The 17,319-nt window shown below is 42.8% G+C and overlaps 1 protein-coding gene and 1 non-coding gene across 13 annotated transcripts in view; one reads left to right on the top strand and one right to left on the bottom strand.

Moving 5' to 3' along the window:
- Positions 1 to 17,319, top strand: part of FHIT (fragile histidine triad diadenosine triphosphatase) — a 1,503,296-nt gene that overhangs the window by 489,938 nt on the left and 996,039 nt on the right. The gene's annotated exons all lie outside the window — the stretch shown is intronic.
- Positions 4,768 to 4,839, bottom strand: TRNAW-CCA. Its single transcript has one exon. It is a non-coding gene; the product is annotated as a tRNA-Trp (tRNA).

The following is a 17,319-nucleotide window of genomic DNA, read 5'->3' as shown; positions in this document are numbered from 1 at the left end:
AATGTTGGGGCATTTCACATTGTCCCAGAGGTCCCTGAGGTTGTCCTCATTTCTTTTGATCCTTTTTTCTTTTTTCCTCTCTGCTTCATTTATTTCCACCATTTTATCTTCTACCTCACTTATCCTATCTTCTGCTTCCGTTATTCTACTCTTGGTTCCCTCCAAAGTGTTTTTGATCTCATTCATTGCATTGTTCATTTTTATTTGACTCTTTTTTATTTCTTCTAGGTCTTTATTAAACAATTCTTGTATCTTTTCAATCTTTGTCTCCAGGCTATTTATCTGTAACTCCATTTTGTTTTCAAGATTTTGGATCATTTTTATTATCATTATTCTAAATTCTTTTTCAGGTAGATTCCCTATCTCCTCCTCTTTTGTTTGACTTGGTGGGCATTTTTCATGTTCCTTTACCTGTTGGGTATTTCTTTGCCTTTTCATCTTGTTTAGATTGCTGTGTCTGGAGTGGACTTTCTGTATTCTGGAGGTCTATGGTTCCTTTTTATTGTGGAGGATTTACCCAGTGGGTGGGGTTAGACGATTGGCTTGTCAAGGTTTCCCGGTTAGGGAAGCTTGCGTCAGTGTACTGGTGCGTGGAACTTGATTTCTTCTTTTTGGAGAGCAATGGAGTGCCCAGTAATGAGTTTTGAGATGGGTCTATGTGTTAGGTGTCACCTTGGGCAGCCTGTATGTTGACATTCGGGGCTATGTTCCTGTGTTGCTGGAGAATTTGCATGGTGTGTCTTGCTCTAAAACTTACTGGCTCTTGGGTGGTGGTTGGTTTCAGTGTAGGTATGGAGGCTTTTGGACGGTCACTTATTGCTTAAAGTTCCATGTAGTCAGGAGTTTTCTGGTGTTCTCAGGTTTTGGGCTTAAGTTTCCTGCCTCTGGATTTCAGTTTTATTCTTCCTGTAGTCTCAGGACTTCTCCAACTATACAGCACTGATAATAAAACTTCTAGGTTAATGGCGAAAAGATTCTCCCCTGTTAGGGACACCCAGAGAGGTTCACAGAGTTACATGAACAGGAGAAAAGGGAGGAGGGAGATAGAGGTGAGCAGGAGGAGAAAAAGGGGGACTCAAGAGGAGAGAGACAGATCTACGCAGCTGTCTGTTCCCAGAGTGTTCTCCGTATCTCAGACACCTACAAGGATTCACAGAATTGGATTGGGAAGAGAAGGGGAAAGGAGGAAATAGAGGTGTTCTGAGGTAGAAAACAGTCAAGATTGGGAGAGAATAATCTTCGGTTTAAAGATAAGGCTTCTCTCTTTTTTTTTTTTGTAAGGTTATAGTGTAGTGAAAATGAAAATGGAGAGTAGTAGAGGAGTACTAGAGGACTTTAAAAGAAATAAGAGAAAAAGAAAAATAGAAAATAAAAGAGAAAACGGAAAGAAAAAGAAGAAAAAAACAAAAAAAAGAAAGAAAGAAAAAAAAAAATTTTTTTTCCCCTAATTAAAAAAATCGTAAAAATCTCTGAAAATGAAAGTTAAGGAGTAATGGGGGAGTAATAGGGAATTTTAAAGGAAAATAAAAGAGAAAAAATAAAAAAGAAAAAATATAAAAAGAAAAAAAAATTTTTTTTTTTTTCCTTACTTAGAAAAAAAAAAGTAAAAATATATCTAGGAGTTTCTCTGGAGCTGCTGCGGTCAGTGTGGGTTCGGCTCAGTTTCAGATAGCTCCTCGTTCCAGCTTACACTTCTCAATATCTACAGGGCCCTTCCGGTGAAGTCGGTGTTTTCTACAGGGATTTTAATCTGTTGCACCAGTCCCTTCTGAAGCGGTTCCCTTTGTTTATTTGGCTTCTGTTTGCGGGTCTCTTCAGAGCCTCATTTCCGCCCTGACACAGGCGGGCGGAGGTGGACTCTTATTCAGTTAGCTAGTTCCGTTGCGCTGCTGGGAGGGGCTGACGCTGCGGGGATGGGCTGGCGCTGCGGGGCGGGGCTGACGCTGCGGGGAGGGGCTGGCCCTGCGGGGGCGGGCTGGCGCTGCCGGGAGGGGTTGACGCTGCTTTCTCCGTCTGCGCTGCTCAGGCTCCCGGCTGTTCTATATGGAGCGCGCCCCGCGCTGCGCTAGGTTCCAGCCCTCGGGTGTTACACAAAAGCGCGGAAGGAAAAGCTGCGCCTGCTCTCTGTGCCTTCCCCGTCAGAGCGGTCCAGGCAGCGAGGGGCTTGATGGGCGCGCTATCCCCAGGTGTGGCGCACTCACTCCCTTCCGCGGACCCAGTCTCAGTTTCCGCTGGCGCCATTCGGGTGCGCGCGCCTTCCGCCCTCCTCGTCCCCAGTCCCCGCCCGCGCCGGTCGGGTGCCTGCGCCCTGTGTCTCACCGCGACCTTCCCCTCCCCCCTGCCTCCTGCCTCCGGCGGGGCTGGGCCGGTCAGCAGCCTGCGAGCTCTTCTCGGGACTTTCTCCGTCCCTTTGTTCTGCGAACAGCCGGCAGTGTGTTCCGGCCGGTTAATTTTCTCTCTCTTTTGGTCTCCCACAGTTCAAGTTGGCACCTCACAGAAGCTCCCTCCGATTGTCCTCAGGGCACTCAGGCCCGGACCCTAGCCCAAGCAAGGCCGCCTAAGACTCCCTTCCTGGGACGGGTCTCCGTCCAGAGCTCTTTTGTCTCACTTTTTATCTTTTATATTTTGTCCTACCTCCTTTCGAAGACAATGGTCTGCTTTTCTGGGCGCCTGATGACCTCAGCTAGCGATCAGAAGTTGTTTTGTGAAGTTTGCTCTGCATTCAGTTATTCTTTTGATGAATTTGTAGGAGAGAAAGTGGTCTCCCCGTCCTACTCCTCCGCCATCTTGGCTCCTCTCCCATAAACTTCTTATTTTCCTTTTTAACCTAGATTTCCTCTGTGGTGAAGGAGAGTTTTGCCAGCCTTTGGCTCTGCCTCATAAAAACGCTTTAAAGGACAATGCTAGGTTGTGTGACTGCCTGTAATTCACCCTCATATAATATTCTGGAGCCGTCTCAGGGTTTGTGTCTGAGTTTGTTCTAATATAAAGAACCCTGGGGTCAACAACACAACTGTTTCCAGATGGATTAAGCTGTGCATTCTTAAAGACCTGGGAGGCCAATGTATATTGCCTCTCTTAGAGCTGTCACAAATAATATTACCTGGAGCATGACAGACGCCAAATGGGATACATAGAGATCTCTATTTTAGGAATTTCTAAAGTGACATAGTAGGGTTTGCTGTTTTTTAGAATAAGTAAATTAAGTGTCTGTCTTTCTGAATTACTCTCTATGGGCTTTGTTTTGTCACCCTTTGTCCCCTTCTAGATGATAGAATTGGGAGATAAGTTGGTAACTGATTTCTCAGAGAGTTTACTTTTGAAAAACATAATTCTGTAGGTCACATGTGCCCTACACAAAACTTTCTAACAGGAAACAGGCATAAATGGGATTTTGAGACCGCAGCATTTGCTGTCAAGAGGTTAAAGCTCCAAGAGTGGGACTTATCAGAGCTGTAGGTGTGAATGGTGTGCAAGGTCAAAGGCAAAAAATTAGCCACTGTTGACAGCTTGGAGTGGGACTCTCACTGGTCACTACTAAGGTGTCCTTTTCAATCAGAGAGGGGCTGACCAGCACCTACTGAACCCAGGCTCCTTGTGGTTTTCACTTTTTATCCACAGCCTCCTGCTAAGGGCACAAAAACCTCTGTTTAGAATATATACTTCCTATGAGAAATCTAGTGCATTGGCTGAGTCCCTTTCTTTACTGGGCTTCACATTTATCTATTGGAGAATAAATATAAGTACAAGATTGGAGCATGCTGTAGGATTTGTATAATTTCTTCCTGAAGTATACATTTTTTTTTTTCCCAAAGGGAAATATTCATTGCTCAATGTATTTTTTTCCCCAAAAATGAAAAAAAATTTTTTCTTCTCCTCTCAATTATTGATATGTGTCTTTGGGATAAGCTGAAAAAGAGAGTAAGATTTATCTGAAAACTGAATAGTTGGAGATATTAAAATTTTGTAAATTTCATTCCAAATGTCCCACTATGCATGTATATAGAAATATATAAAATTTTAAATACTATTTATAATATTCTACATGCAGTTTTGTAAACTAGTTTTTTTAAACCTAATATAATTTTTCTATGCTGATAAACATGCATCTATATTATCATTTTTAAAGACTGTATAGCAACCCATTTTATATGTAAAGCACATTTATTTAGCCAATACTCTGTTGATAGACATTAAGATTTTTTTCCTGAATTTTCAATATTGAGAATAGAACAAATATCTTTATACATACATCTTTATGGATTTGACAAGTTGCTTCCTTGAGATATAATCCTAGAAATTAAATTATGTAAAATATAATTAAAAATTTTTCTCAAGTTGCTGCTCTGTCTTCCAAAAAGGTACACTAATTTCTACTCATTCCATCTGCATATGAGAGCCTTTGATTCCTTTTAACATCCTTAACTCTGGGTAGTGTAAATCTTAATCTTTGTCAACCTGAAATATATAAATAAATGGTTCATTGTGATTTTTGTTTGAATTTCTTTGATTAATAATGACATTGAACATATCCCCATTATTGTCTCTTTCTACTTTGGGGAGTTACCTATTTATATCTTCCAGTTTTTCTGTGAGACTTTTTGCCTTTCTCTTATTGCTTATAATGAGTGAGTGAGTGAATGAAATCACTCAGTCATGTCCGACTCTTTGCGACCCCTTGGACTGTAGCCTACCAGGCTCCTCCATCCATGGGATTCTCCAGGCAAGAATACTGGAGTGGGTTACCATTTCCTTCTCCAGGGGATCTTCCCGACCCAGGGATCGAACCTGGGTCTCCTGCATTGGAGGCAGATGCTTTGACCTCTGAGCCACCAGGGAAGCCCATAGCTTTGTGTAAATTCTGGATACATGTGATTCTTAGGCTGCATCTAGACAAGAACTTGTCAAGAAAATATTGGAGATAAGATATTTAATATTTCATTAAAATGAAAGAAGAGTTTAATACTGTGTAATACAAGGTAGCCATCTAACTTGTCTGTCCCTCAGTTTCCTCTTGTATAAAACTAGAAAAGTCATTCATTTCTCACTTTCTTCACTTGTACTAAAGCAAATACTTTTGTGTCTTTTTCTTTTTTTTTTAAATTTTCTGTGTAGAGTCGTAGTTGCAGCATGTGAGATCTTTAGCTGCAGCAATCTCAGCTGCAGCATGTGGGGTCTAGTTCCCTGACTAGGGATCAAACCCCAGGCCCCCCTGCATTGGGAGTGTGGAGTCTTAGCCACTGGACCACCAGGGAAGTCCCAAATACTTATTAAAATGAAGTATTTTACCCATGTAACTTCACAGTGAACACTTTAGAGTCCTCTATTGTCTTAATCACTGTCTGTCCACCTAGTTGGTAAAGAAGAGATTTCCACCCTAGAGATATGTGGACAGCCAAACCCATGACCTCTAGCACTAGACAACTGAGATTGATAGAACTTTATTAGTCATATGTACTCACAGCCTAGGGGAGGAGGGTGATGCATACCAGACAAAGTCCCTAGAGGGTTGCACTTGGGAACAGAGGGACACATCAGGGACTGTGAGAGGCAGCATCAAGGGAGTGGGTGGCCCTTGGTTCCTGCAGAAAGGTGTAATGGGCTTGTTGGAATCATTCCAGAGGCTGGCAGGAAGCTGAACCCCACTGCTCAGGGTTACACAGGGGCTGTGCCTGGTCCCCGTGATGAGGAGAGCTGTTTGGCCAAGGGGCTTGTTCCCCAGGAGCAAAATGAGAAGAACTTGTGGTTGAGACATTGGAGGCCATCCCGATTTCCCCCAGATGTCAAGACAGTGAATAACACTGAGGTTCAGTTTTAGGTCCTATACCACAGCTTTCTCTGAGAGGCAAGTCCTCAAACTCTTTCTTAAAATATTTATTTAATTTTATTTATTTTCTTCGCTGTGCCAGGTCTTAGATGTGGCATGTGGGATCTTTAGTTCCATCAGGCAAACTCTTAGTTGAGGCATATGGGATCAAGTTCCCTGACCGGGCATTGAACCCAAGCCCCTTACATTGGGAACTTGGTGTCCTAGCCACTGGACCACCAGGGAAGTTCCTCGGTGGCCTCTTCTCAGTCCTCATTGCTCTTGCCCAGGTTCATCCTGTCCACTCTGAAGGTTCTCCCCTTCCAGTGGCCTTGACACTGTGGCTCTGTCCCGGGGAACAGCAAGACGTGAATTGAGATGCTTGCCACCTATGTCATTAATCGGTTGTGTGGCCCTGGGCAAGATAACATGGCTCCTCAGCTTCAGTGTTTATAAAATAAAGATAGTACTGACCTCCTAGAATAACATATAAAAAGTTTCTGGCATAGCGCCTGTTCATATTGGGCATTTAGATCTTAATTCTTTAGCATCTTTTACTTCTTAATCTTCTTCACGTTCCTGCCATCTAAATGCTAAGTATTAACTAAGATTTGTTGCACACCTCCCAACCCTCGTTTTCTGCTCCTCAGCCCTTGAAGACACATCCACATTTTCTTTGGCTTCATTTGCACCTTAGGGCAAACGCCTTCCCCTCTCTCCCCAGTTGCATTTCTTGTTCTAGTCATTCTCTGGTTCTCTGGTCCCACATTTTCAACTGTTTTCTGAAGATTTTCCCTACAATGTCTATTTTTAGCATGTTTAAAAAGTTTCTCCTCAAACCAGTACCTTCATATGGCGTTTCTGGCTGATTTCTTCACTGGGGTCCCTGTCATTTTGGCTTAATACTCTTAAGCCTCTTTTATTAATAGCTATCTCTTTCAGACCCACAACAACTCAGCTGTCAAGGACCATTTGTTTATTCTATCATAGGATGGCTTGCATCCATCTTTTCTACTCCATTCCCAGAGATCAGTGCCTTTACAGTTAAAGAATTGCATTATGCTCTGAGGTTTTTCCTTCTCTGCAAACTCTCCTCTCGTCTCCTAGTCCATCCTGTATTCTACTGCTTGATAAACCTTTCAAACACTCAAATCTGATCATGTTTCCTCTACTCTAAAGCTACCAATGATTCTTGGTATCTATAAACTGATGTAAGTTCCATAGCTTGACATGCAGGGTCCCTGACAATCTAGTTACTCACTTGCTAGCACTGGTGTCCCCAATATTCCTACATACTATCAACTTGATCTTTCTTTTTAGCCCCTGGGATATGCATGACCCCCAAGTGCCTTGGTATGTTATCTATGTTTTTCTTCTGCCTGACATGCACACCTTCCCATTCTCAATGTTTTGAAATCTTGTATTTAGAATTCAAATCCTGGCTTTGCTGGTTACTATCTATATAACTTTGAAAAATCATTTAACCTCTCTGAACCTTGGGTTCCTCATTTGTTAATGGGGAAAATACTACCATGTTATAGGGCTATTTATGAAAACAACTAACATAGCCCATGTGTCATAAACACAGGCTTGTTCTAACTGCTGTTGCTACCATCACCTCAGTCAAAACTAATCTTTGGCTTCCGCTGAGCCCCTGCTTTGTTACACACAAGGCACTTGTTTTATATGCTGTGTGCTATTGTATTTCAAAAGGTGGTATGTTTATTAATTACACTGAAATTTCCTTGAAGTTGGGCATTAAGTATTGCATATCTTTATTCATTCATCGGAGATTTAGTTGGTGTTTTATTTGTGTCTCCTCATGTGCTTGGGGCTGAGGATACAAGAATGACAAAGACATAGTCCCTGCTATCAAAAAGTTTGCACACCATCTGATTACCATTGAATGCTACCAGGACTTAGTTGAGATAAACCCATCAAGAGCCCAGAGTAAGGGCACCTGACTCACCTTGGAATTCTGGACAACTTTCTGAGGAAGTGACATCTAAACTGAGATAGGAGGGGTGTAGGCTTTAGCCAGGTGCAGATGGGGAGGTGCAGTGCTTCTGAATGAATTAGGGAGAGCATTCAGTGGAGAAAGATACATGTTTATACATAAGGAGTGGGAAGCAGAACAAAATGTTCTGAATTGCATAGTAAAATGGCTGTGATCTTGGTTTTGAAGGAGAACTAGCAGGAGATAAAACTAGGAAGGTAAGTCAAGGCTGGAATCTGAACGATTTTTCAATTATTTGTACTATTAATAGCACCAGGTAAGTGCCTGCACGTGATGGGTTCAATAAATGTGTTTCTAGCCTTTATAAAGAGTGGATCCACATGACTTAGTCTCAGCACTTTCTGTCAAGGAAACTCAGATTGGGAAGAGAGCAGTTTCAAAATTGCTGAAATCCTTTACTTGAATTTCTTAGAAACTGTGAAGGAGAGCTATGTATCTAATCCAGGCCATATTTATACATAATCAGACTATCAAATGGCAAAATTGAAATGACTTAGTAAGAAGATTAATGTCCTTTATTCAGAGAAAACACTCCATGGAGGGAAGAGTTTGGTGCAGGGAAGCATAAGGTCCTTCCTTGGAGATCTGGGGCAAGAGTGAGTTATATAGATGATTAGAAACAGCAGTAAAAGAAATGGCATGTGTAGCTAGGAGGTCAGGGGTTTCCCTGTAAGGAGAGCAGGTCTTGTTTTCTAGGGTAAAGCTGAGTTGGAGGATTGTGATGGGTGTGTGTTAGGTTCCCTTGACAAGTGTTTCCTGTAAGTTTGGGCTGACTTAGGTGTAGATTACTTTGCCAACAAAAGTCAGTCTAGTCAAAGCTATGGTTTTTCCAGTAGTCATGTATGGATGTAAGAGTTGGACCATGAAGAAACCTGAGTGCTGAAGAATTGATGCTTTTGAACTGCGGTGTTGGAGAAGACTCTTGAAAGTCCCTTGGACTGCAAGGAGATCAAACCAATCCATCCTAAAGGAAATCTGTCCTGAATATTCACTGGAAGGACTGATGCTGAAGCTGAAACCCGATACTTTGACCACCTGATTTGAAGAACTGACTCCTTGGAAAAGACCCTGATGTTGGGAAAGATTGAAGGCAAGACGAGAAGGGGATGACAGAGGATGAGATTGTTGGATGGCATCACCAGCTCAATGGACATGAGTTTGAGCAAGCTCCAGGAGTTGGTGATGGACAGGGAAGCCTGGCGTACTACAGTCCATGGGGTTGCAAATAGTAGGACACGACTGAGCAACTGAACTAAACTGAAGAACTGAATTGAACTGAGGTGTAGATTTATGACATGGGCTGGCAGCTAGGGCGGCCTCCATTTTGTAGGTTTTGATATTCTCAAATTAACTTTATCAAAACTAACAAACACATAACCCTTCTGCTCCTATCTACTTCCATATCTTTTACTACACCAATGCTTGTTTTTTCCTGAAAGTAAAAACCAAAACAGAAGATATCCTCTTAAGGACTTCCCTGGTGATCAGTGGTTAAGACTCCACACTTCCAATGCAGGGGGCGTAGGTTTGATTCCTGGTCAGGGAACTGAGACCCCACATACTGCAGGGAATAGCCAAAAAAGTTAGAAAATAAAGTTTAAAAATGCAGGAGAGATTTATATTAATATATGAGACAAACTTTAACATATTTTATCACTTTTATTTATAAAAGATAGATCTTTTATATCTCCTCCACCAGATGATATGCTTTCGTCCTTCCATTCCCTCCATACTTTGTCACACAGACACACTTGACCTCTCTCCAATCTTCCTGTTCATCTCTCTCCCTCTGTCCACCTTCACCAAAGTCTAGAGAAACTGTATTTACAGAAACAGCCCTCCTCAGTGACTCCAGATTAATAAGGATTGTCCAAATAAAAGTAAGGAATGAGTGAACCATCCTGTGGATGAACCAGAGGCTGCCCTGGTGAAACCCCAAACCCTGCATGTAGTGACTTGGGTCTGCCTCACAAACTCATCCTTCCATTTTCAATAGAGACTTTTTTTCATTCAGGATTCTGTCCTCCCCAACCCCGAGTCACCCACCCCGACCACCCCGTCCATTATTTCTCCCAAGCCATGAATCATAAACTTCAAGAAAGCATTGTGAATAATTTATATCCTTTTATTACTCATTGCCTAACTCCCTTTGGGGGAAATGAAGAGAAACATTAGTCTTTTGCTGCTATTCTCCCGTGGACTGAGACCCTGTCAGCTACAGGCGATAGCAAAGATTTATGACCACAGGAGCTGTCATTATGGAACAGTTGATTGACCCATAGTTTTGATTAACCCAAATATTTTTTTTCTCTAAATCAGAATCAGTGCTAATGACAGTAGAATGGAAATTTAATAGTATACCAACTTCTACTGAAACCTGCTTGTTAGCATCTTTTTTTTTTTTTCCCCAGTGCTCGATGCTTAATGTTTTCTTCCCTGCCTATTTAACTGGTTTTCCTGGGAAGTCTTTCTCGGAATTTGTAAATTCAGATACAGAGCTATGATGACTCAGAGCACATAGTGGTACCTTGCTGCTGGGGCTGAGGGATTCTCAAGTCCTATTTGGTTTGGTCTTTCCAATGTCTTCATTCAGCTTCATAGCACCAGGAAGTATAGTTAGTGCCTGTCTTGGGCCATTGAAATTCTTCTGGCTCATTGGGTTGGTCCCACTCCAAGTATTGTTAGAGTGTATCACCTCTACTCCATCAGCTCTAGCACCATACCATACAAGTCCAAATTACTCTCCCTGGGACTTCTGTAGGAGGTCTAGATGAACTGGTCTACCCAAACTCTTTCAGCCTCCCCTCTACCCAAGTCTATTTTTCTTTAAAGTATAAAAAATCATCATATCAGCTACGACCACCGCACCCTGTTTATTTATTCATTTATTTATGTTTCTTCATTGGCTTCCCAGGTGACTCAATGGTAAAGAACCTGCCTGCAATTTACAAGAGACTCGGGCTTGATCCTTGGGTTGGGAAGATTCCCTGGAGGAGGGCCTGGCTACCCACTCCAGTATTCTTGCCTGGAGAATCCTATGAACAGAAGAGCCTGGCGGGCTTCAGTCCATGGGGTCGCAGAGAGTTGAATATGACTAAAGCGACTTAGCATGCAGGGGTCTTCATTGCTTTGCGTGGACTTTCTCTAGTTGTGACGAGTGCGGGCCACTCTTCGTTGCTGTGTAAGGGCTCCTCAGTGCACAAGCTCTATGTGGGCAGGCTTCAGTATTGTGACATGCACGCTCTGGAGCACAGGCTTCATGGCTGTGGCACACACGCTTAGTTTCTCAGAGACGTGTGGAATCTTCCTGGACCGAGGGTCAAACCCATGTCCCCTGCATTGGGAGGCCAATTTTTATCTACTCTGCCACCAGGGAACTCTCTACACCCTGTTTAAAAACCCCAAGATGGCTTCCCATTGCTCAAAATTCTTGCATGATCACTATTAACACTCAACTTCATCACTCTGTCCCTTGTGGATTCTCCACTCCAATCAGGCTGGCCTTCATTCAGTCCTTATATTCACTCAATCTCACTACAGGGCCTTTGCTTATCTGGAACCTACAGCCTGTACACTTCGGCTCAAGTGTTATTTCTTCTGAGACACTTTCTTTGCCTCTGTTACACCTCCTTTAACTGAATTCCTTTGTTATAAGTCTTCCTGGTACAAGATACCTCTTCTGAAACACTTTTCAGAGGGTCAGTTTTATATTGGTGAGGTCTTTCTGTTAATATCTGCCTTCCCCTGCATTCCTTGAGGGTAAGGTCTGTCTTTGTTTTGAATCACATTTTTATCTCCAGCACCTAACACAGTGCCTGGCTGTTAGGAGGTGCTCAATAAATAGGTATTAGATAAACAAATGAAACTGAGTATAAGTTTAATCAGAAAAATAGGCCTTACTTTGTTTTTGAGCAATAGTTGACAGGAAATCCAAATGAATCTCTATTGGAACAGCCAAGAGTGAAAATGTCTTTAGATGCAGAAAGGCTAGAAACAGCTAATAGCAGCAAACTGAATCTGCTCATTTTGTTTAAATGAGGGGACACCACTGATGATAATAGCTTTGGTAAGATGTAGGAACAGTCTCTCTGGAGTTGCTGGAAGATCGTTCCACTCTCTTATAGTGTTCTCAGCTATGGAGCATGTATTTTCATTTCCTGTTTCTTGGTTTTTAAGGGACTTGTCACTCATTTCCTATTAGAATGAAGTTGCAGATAATTATTAGCAGGTTGTGTACAAATGAGCTTTCGTTGTTTCACTGTTCCATCCTAATTAGCTCCCCCTGCTTGTCTTTATGCTGTCTTCCTAGAAAACATGAAATATCTCACTTGGGAGGAGGGATATAATTCTTGGGCATATAGTATTTTTTATTTCTGAGCATTGCTTTCTATTTGCACAGGAGAGAAGTAAACAGTTTAAACAAGGAAAATGCATATTATGGATATGCAGGCCGACTAGAAAGACAAAATAGGAGAATTTTGCTAGGCATTGAAATAGCAGCTTTCCTGGTCTCAGGTCAGAACATCTGTCTGTGTCTTTGGCAGATTTGGTTTAAGACCAAAACAAATAGCTCCCCCTCCCCCTGTGGCAAAGAAAAGGAACTAAGCTAGTCCAACTGTAACTGCTGGGAGAGTCATTGTTCTCTTCAACCTTCTGGGAGCCCCAAATAATTAGCTGTGCAAAGAGCAGGCTGGAATCAGAATTCCCCTCCAGGGTTTTCTGTGTCCAGCCACACAAAGCGAGCTGAGATGAGAGACAAATAAACCCGTTGACAGAAGGCGGGTGCCAACTCTCCTCTCTCTCCCCACGTTTCAGTTCTGGTCCTCTGGGTCTGTGTCCTCAGCTTCCTCGTCTCTCAAAATGCCCCGGGGCCCTCCATCACATGTAGCCCGAGAGAGTTTTCTCTTAATTAGAGAAGCCAGCGGCCCATATCAGGCGGAAGACTGGCACTGTGTTTTGCGATTTGTGAGGGATCTGGAGGAGCAGGTTGCCCCGTGGAGAGAGATCTCACTTCCTGTCAGATTTTCCGGGGTTTTTAAAAGGAAGCCAGAAATCTGGACTTTTTGTATGAAGCCACACATTTTTGAAATGTTTGCTATCAGTTTGGTCTTGTTTTGTTTATAAACAATGTGCAGGCCAATACACACACACACACACACACACACGCATGCACGCACACACACACACACACACAAACACACCATAAGCATCATAAAACAGCGATTGTGTCTGTCCTGTTTGTTCCTATGTCCCAGGACCTAACACAGTGCTTTCCACATAACAAAAGCTTTATGTCTCTTGGCAAACCTGCATAGAACCCCAGATTTAATGATAGTCCCTCGATAATAATAATAATAATAATAATGGTAGCAACTGCTTTTTATTGAGTACATGTTAAGTACTTTCCATAAAATTCGATTTGCACCCTGATCTTAGAAGCTGCATTTTTTTTTTTTAATTCCCCTTTTTCAAATAGAGACAGAAACACAGAAACTAAAAAAAATGTGACCTGAGCTGATAACTCACCTACATGAGTGAATTCTGATTCTGATTCTGGATGCATGGCCTCCAAAACCAGTGTTTGTAATCCTAGGGCTCCAGTGCCTTGACCTCTGTTCTGCTGGCTCTGGCTGGAGTGAAAACTGTGTGCAACTCAGAGAGGGACTTGAACCCATGGGTTGGATCTCGAAATCAAGCTAAACCCAGATTGGGACTGAAATCCACAGTCTTTTAACAGAAATCACATACCTGGCTTTGGGGCTTAATGAAGCTTAAGTTCTTGATGTCTCCTCACAGAAAGCATTCAGTGAGAGACAAAGTGATAGATAAGTGGATTTATTTAGAAAGAAACATGCTCTGCAGAAAACAGAGTGGGACATCTCAGAAGCGAGGGGCCCCAAAATATGGCATGGTTAGTTTTTATTGACTAGATAATTTCATAGGCTAAAGAGTGGGAGGATTAATCCAACTATTTAGAGGAAAGGGCAGAGATTTCCAGGAATTGGGCTATTGCTAACTTCTTGATCTTTGATGGTAGGTCCTCAAGACTGGCATGGTGCTGGTGAGTGTGTCACTTAGCATGCTAATGTATTAGAATGAACATATATAATGAGATTCAAGGTCTACTGGAAATCAGATCTTCTGCTATCTTGGACTAGTTGGTTCTAACTAGCTTTTGTCATGTCCTATGGCTATGTCATTCTTTTTAAGTTTGTGCCCTTCCCCCTTCCCTTCTATCCTGGAGGGATCCAGGATGAGCCCTCTAAGGGTTAGCCCTTCTAAATAGGAGACACCAAGCCTGGTGTCTCATTTTTCTCCTAGTTTAGCCTCCAGGGCGGACATCTGAGAGGGTGGATACGGTAGGTGGCAACCTTCTTTTACTTCTGTGCAGCGTTTTTTCTCCCCTCTAGCTCTGAGCTGTGGAATGGGCTCCTAGTTCACTACCACCACCTCTTTAAGGGGAATTACTCAGCATGGCTGTCGTGGTATCCTACTGTTTGACAGCCTTAAGTGATACAAAACAGTTTCTATTCAGGCATTTTCTCTAAGACTCAGGGGCACTCTGAACTGAGGTTTAGAGTCATTGTTTGGTTTCCTTAACTAAAAGCCAGAGTGGTGACTCATCATTACCTTAGGATACAATTAAACCCATGGCTTCTATAAGCAGAACACTGTGTTATAGCCTGCTGGTCACAAAACACATTTTTCTTGTGGTGCATATACTTTATTATAGGTATTGAAGTGTTAAAGCATTAGCCTATGAGAGACACAAGCCTATCAGAGACTCACAAGCCTATGAGAGACACACAAGCCTATGAGAGACACAAGCCTATGAGAGACACACAAGCCTATGAGAGACACACAAGCCTATGAGAGACACAAGCCTATGAGACACACAAGCCTATGAGAGACACAAGCCTATGAGAGACACAAGCCTACGAGAGACACACAAGCCTATGAGACACACAAGCCTATGAGAGACACACAAGCCTATGAGAGACACACAAACCTATGAGAGACACAAGCCTGACCAATTTAACAGAGTGAGGTAGCTCTCTGCAACAGCTACCATTTGATAGACTTCCGTTAATGGTTTCAGCTTCCATGGGAACATTTTAATCAGGAAAAATGGCAATGGGAATGAAGAATATGGGCCTTCGAAAAACCTAATTACATGCTAATGTCCGGCTGTCTACATGGGCTTCTTCTCAACCTCCTTTGTGATTTTTTTCCAAGCTGTCATCCTGGTTTGAATCCTTCTTCCTCTTTGGTGAATTGTTCTCTAATAGAGGAAGGTTTGGCAAACTGGTCTATTGGTGGTTTTGAGACGTTGAGAGCAGCTTTTTAAGGACATCCATAGTAACCATCATCATAGCTCCACTTGCTGAGGCATCAGTGAAGGATTTTGTACTCCAGCCGTGTTCAGTTCAGTCAGTTCAGCCGCTCAGTCGAGTCCAACTCTTTGCGACCCCATGGACTGCAGCACGAGAGGCTTCCCAGTCCATCACCAACTCTGGGAGCTTGCTCAAACTCATGTCCATTGAGTTGGCGATGCCATCCTTGTGAGATGCCAAGCCTTGTGAGATGGGCATTCTTATCCCCAATTTTACAAATGAGAAAGCAGGCGCAGAGAAGCAAAGCGACTTGCTGAAGTCACATAGCTAGCATGCCTTCCTATTGTTTCTAGTACTTTTGAATAGCAGAATATGGGAAACTTTAAAACAAAACACCTTTTTCGCCACAAGCTTGTGGTGGCAGGGTGAGGCCTGGGAATCCATATGTGAAGCAATTCCCCCGGTCACTGTGATGTATGGTTAAGACTTGGAAAAAGCTGCCATACATTACACCATACATCACACCACATCTTTTGAGATAAATCAAAGTGCAGATTTGATTTGGCTTCCCTGGTGGCTCAGATGGTAAAGAATCTGCCTGCAGTGTGGAAGACCTGGATTCAATCCCTGGATCAGAAAGATCCCCTGGAGGAGGAAATGGCTATCCACTCCAATATTCTTGCCTGGAGAATTCCCGTGGACAGAGGAGCTTAGGGGACTACAGTCCCTGAGGACACAAAGAGTCAGACACGACTGAGTGACTAAACAGATTCAGTTTGGAGATTTCAATGTTTTTTGTTTGTTTCTGTTTCTAAACAGCCATCTCCACTTCTGGGGGGTATAGAATAGAAATCTCAAAGGAAGTAACATCTTGGCGACGTCCTAATGCATGGATAAGAGGGGAAGGAGGAAAGGACATGGAGATAAAGTAATGCATAGGTAGAAGTCACAGAGCTGTCACCAGACTGAAGTGCCTGGGGGATGTTACAAGGTCAAAATGCCTGGACAGATGGTGAGAGATGTACCACCTATGCTATCTGCTGAGTCCAAGGGGAGACTGTCTTGAGAGGTCCCACTGGCAGTGCAGTGGATTTGGCTTCAACCGTGGAGCACAGACATTCATCTCATTGGCCAGTTTCCTCGACAGTCTGCCTCAGGGCATCCTTAGCTGCATTCTTCTGCCTGACCACTTGCTGGAAGATGATCGGGCAAGGTGCTGACAGCTCATATAGGGTTCCTGTCTGCAAATGCCTCAAATTCGATTGCGATAGGATCAGAAATGACAGTGGATAGAAAATAAATTGACACAACACAGTAGGTGCTGAAGCAGAGGTTTGAGGTGAAATTAGGGACTCTTTAGATATTTTGTGAACCTGGCTACATACCAGAAGCTTCCCCCTCTACAATCCTCCACAGAAGCACATGGATTCTTGATAAAAGAGGTTCATTTACTTTCTATGGAAAAGAAAGTGCCTTTCATAGTTGAGACCCAATGAGTAGTCTTTTCCCACCAATTACAGACCACCAAACAAATATGCTCACAGAGTTCCTTCTGGAATAATACTGTATCCAGGAGGGGAAAATTTCTCCATCTGCCACTCTTGAGTTCTTGTGACCAGGTTAACAATAAAATTTTCACAAGACGGATAATCAGGAGAAGAAGAAACACATTTTAATTCATGTATATCGAGATCTTGTGGGACTTAAGACGTGGCCAGACCAGGTAGCTTTTATACCTTTTAGACAAAGAAACAATAAATTTCTGAGGTATTTCTAGGACAAAGAAACGTGGATTTCAGGTGCTCAAATATTGAAAATCTGAACCAAGTTTGACCTTGGGGCAGTCAGTTAAAGGGGTAACAAGTTTTGTGATCCAGGCTTCTCGGCCTGAATTCCCTGTCTCTGGAGATAAGGGTGTCTGTCCTTCCTTCTACGTCTAGATCCGGGGGGATGCACCTTTCACAGGGGAGATTTATTTTCCATTTTCAGGGAGACACACAGGAGGTCAGAGTGTCCCTCTTGCATTAGCTGTTTCTTAAGGAACTTTAATTCAAAATAATATACCATTGAGTCACATTTTGGGGACACTTATCCTGGGCCCCAATAATTGATTAGATGCTCCATTCTTAACTGAAGTGGGGAGTCCAGTGAGTGCTTTTGTT

Source organism: Cervus canadensis, chromosome 22 (assembly GCF_019320065.1).
Source record: "Cervus canadensis isolate Bull #8, Minnesota chromosome 22, ASM1932006v1, whole genome shotgun sequence".
NCBI classification, from domain to species: Eukaryota; Metazoa; Chordata; class Mammalia; order Artiodactyla; family Cervidae; genus Cervus; species Cervus canadensis.
The sequence above is the reverse complement of the archived record's forward strand: the minus strand, read 5'-3'. Positions and strand labels throughout refer to the sequence as shown.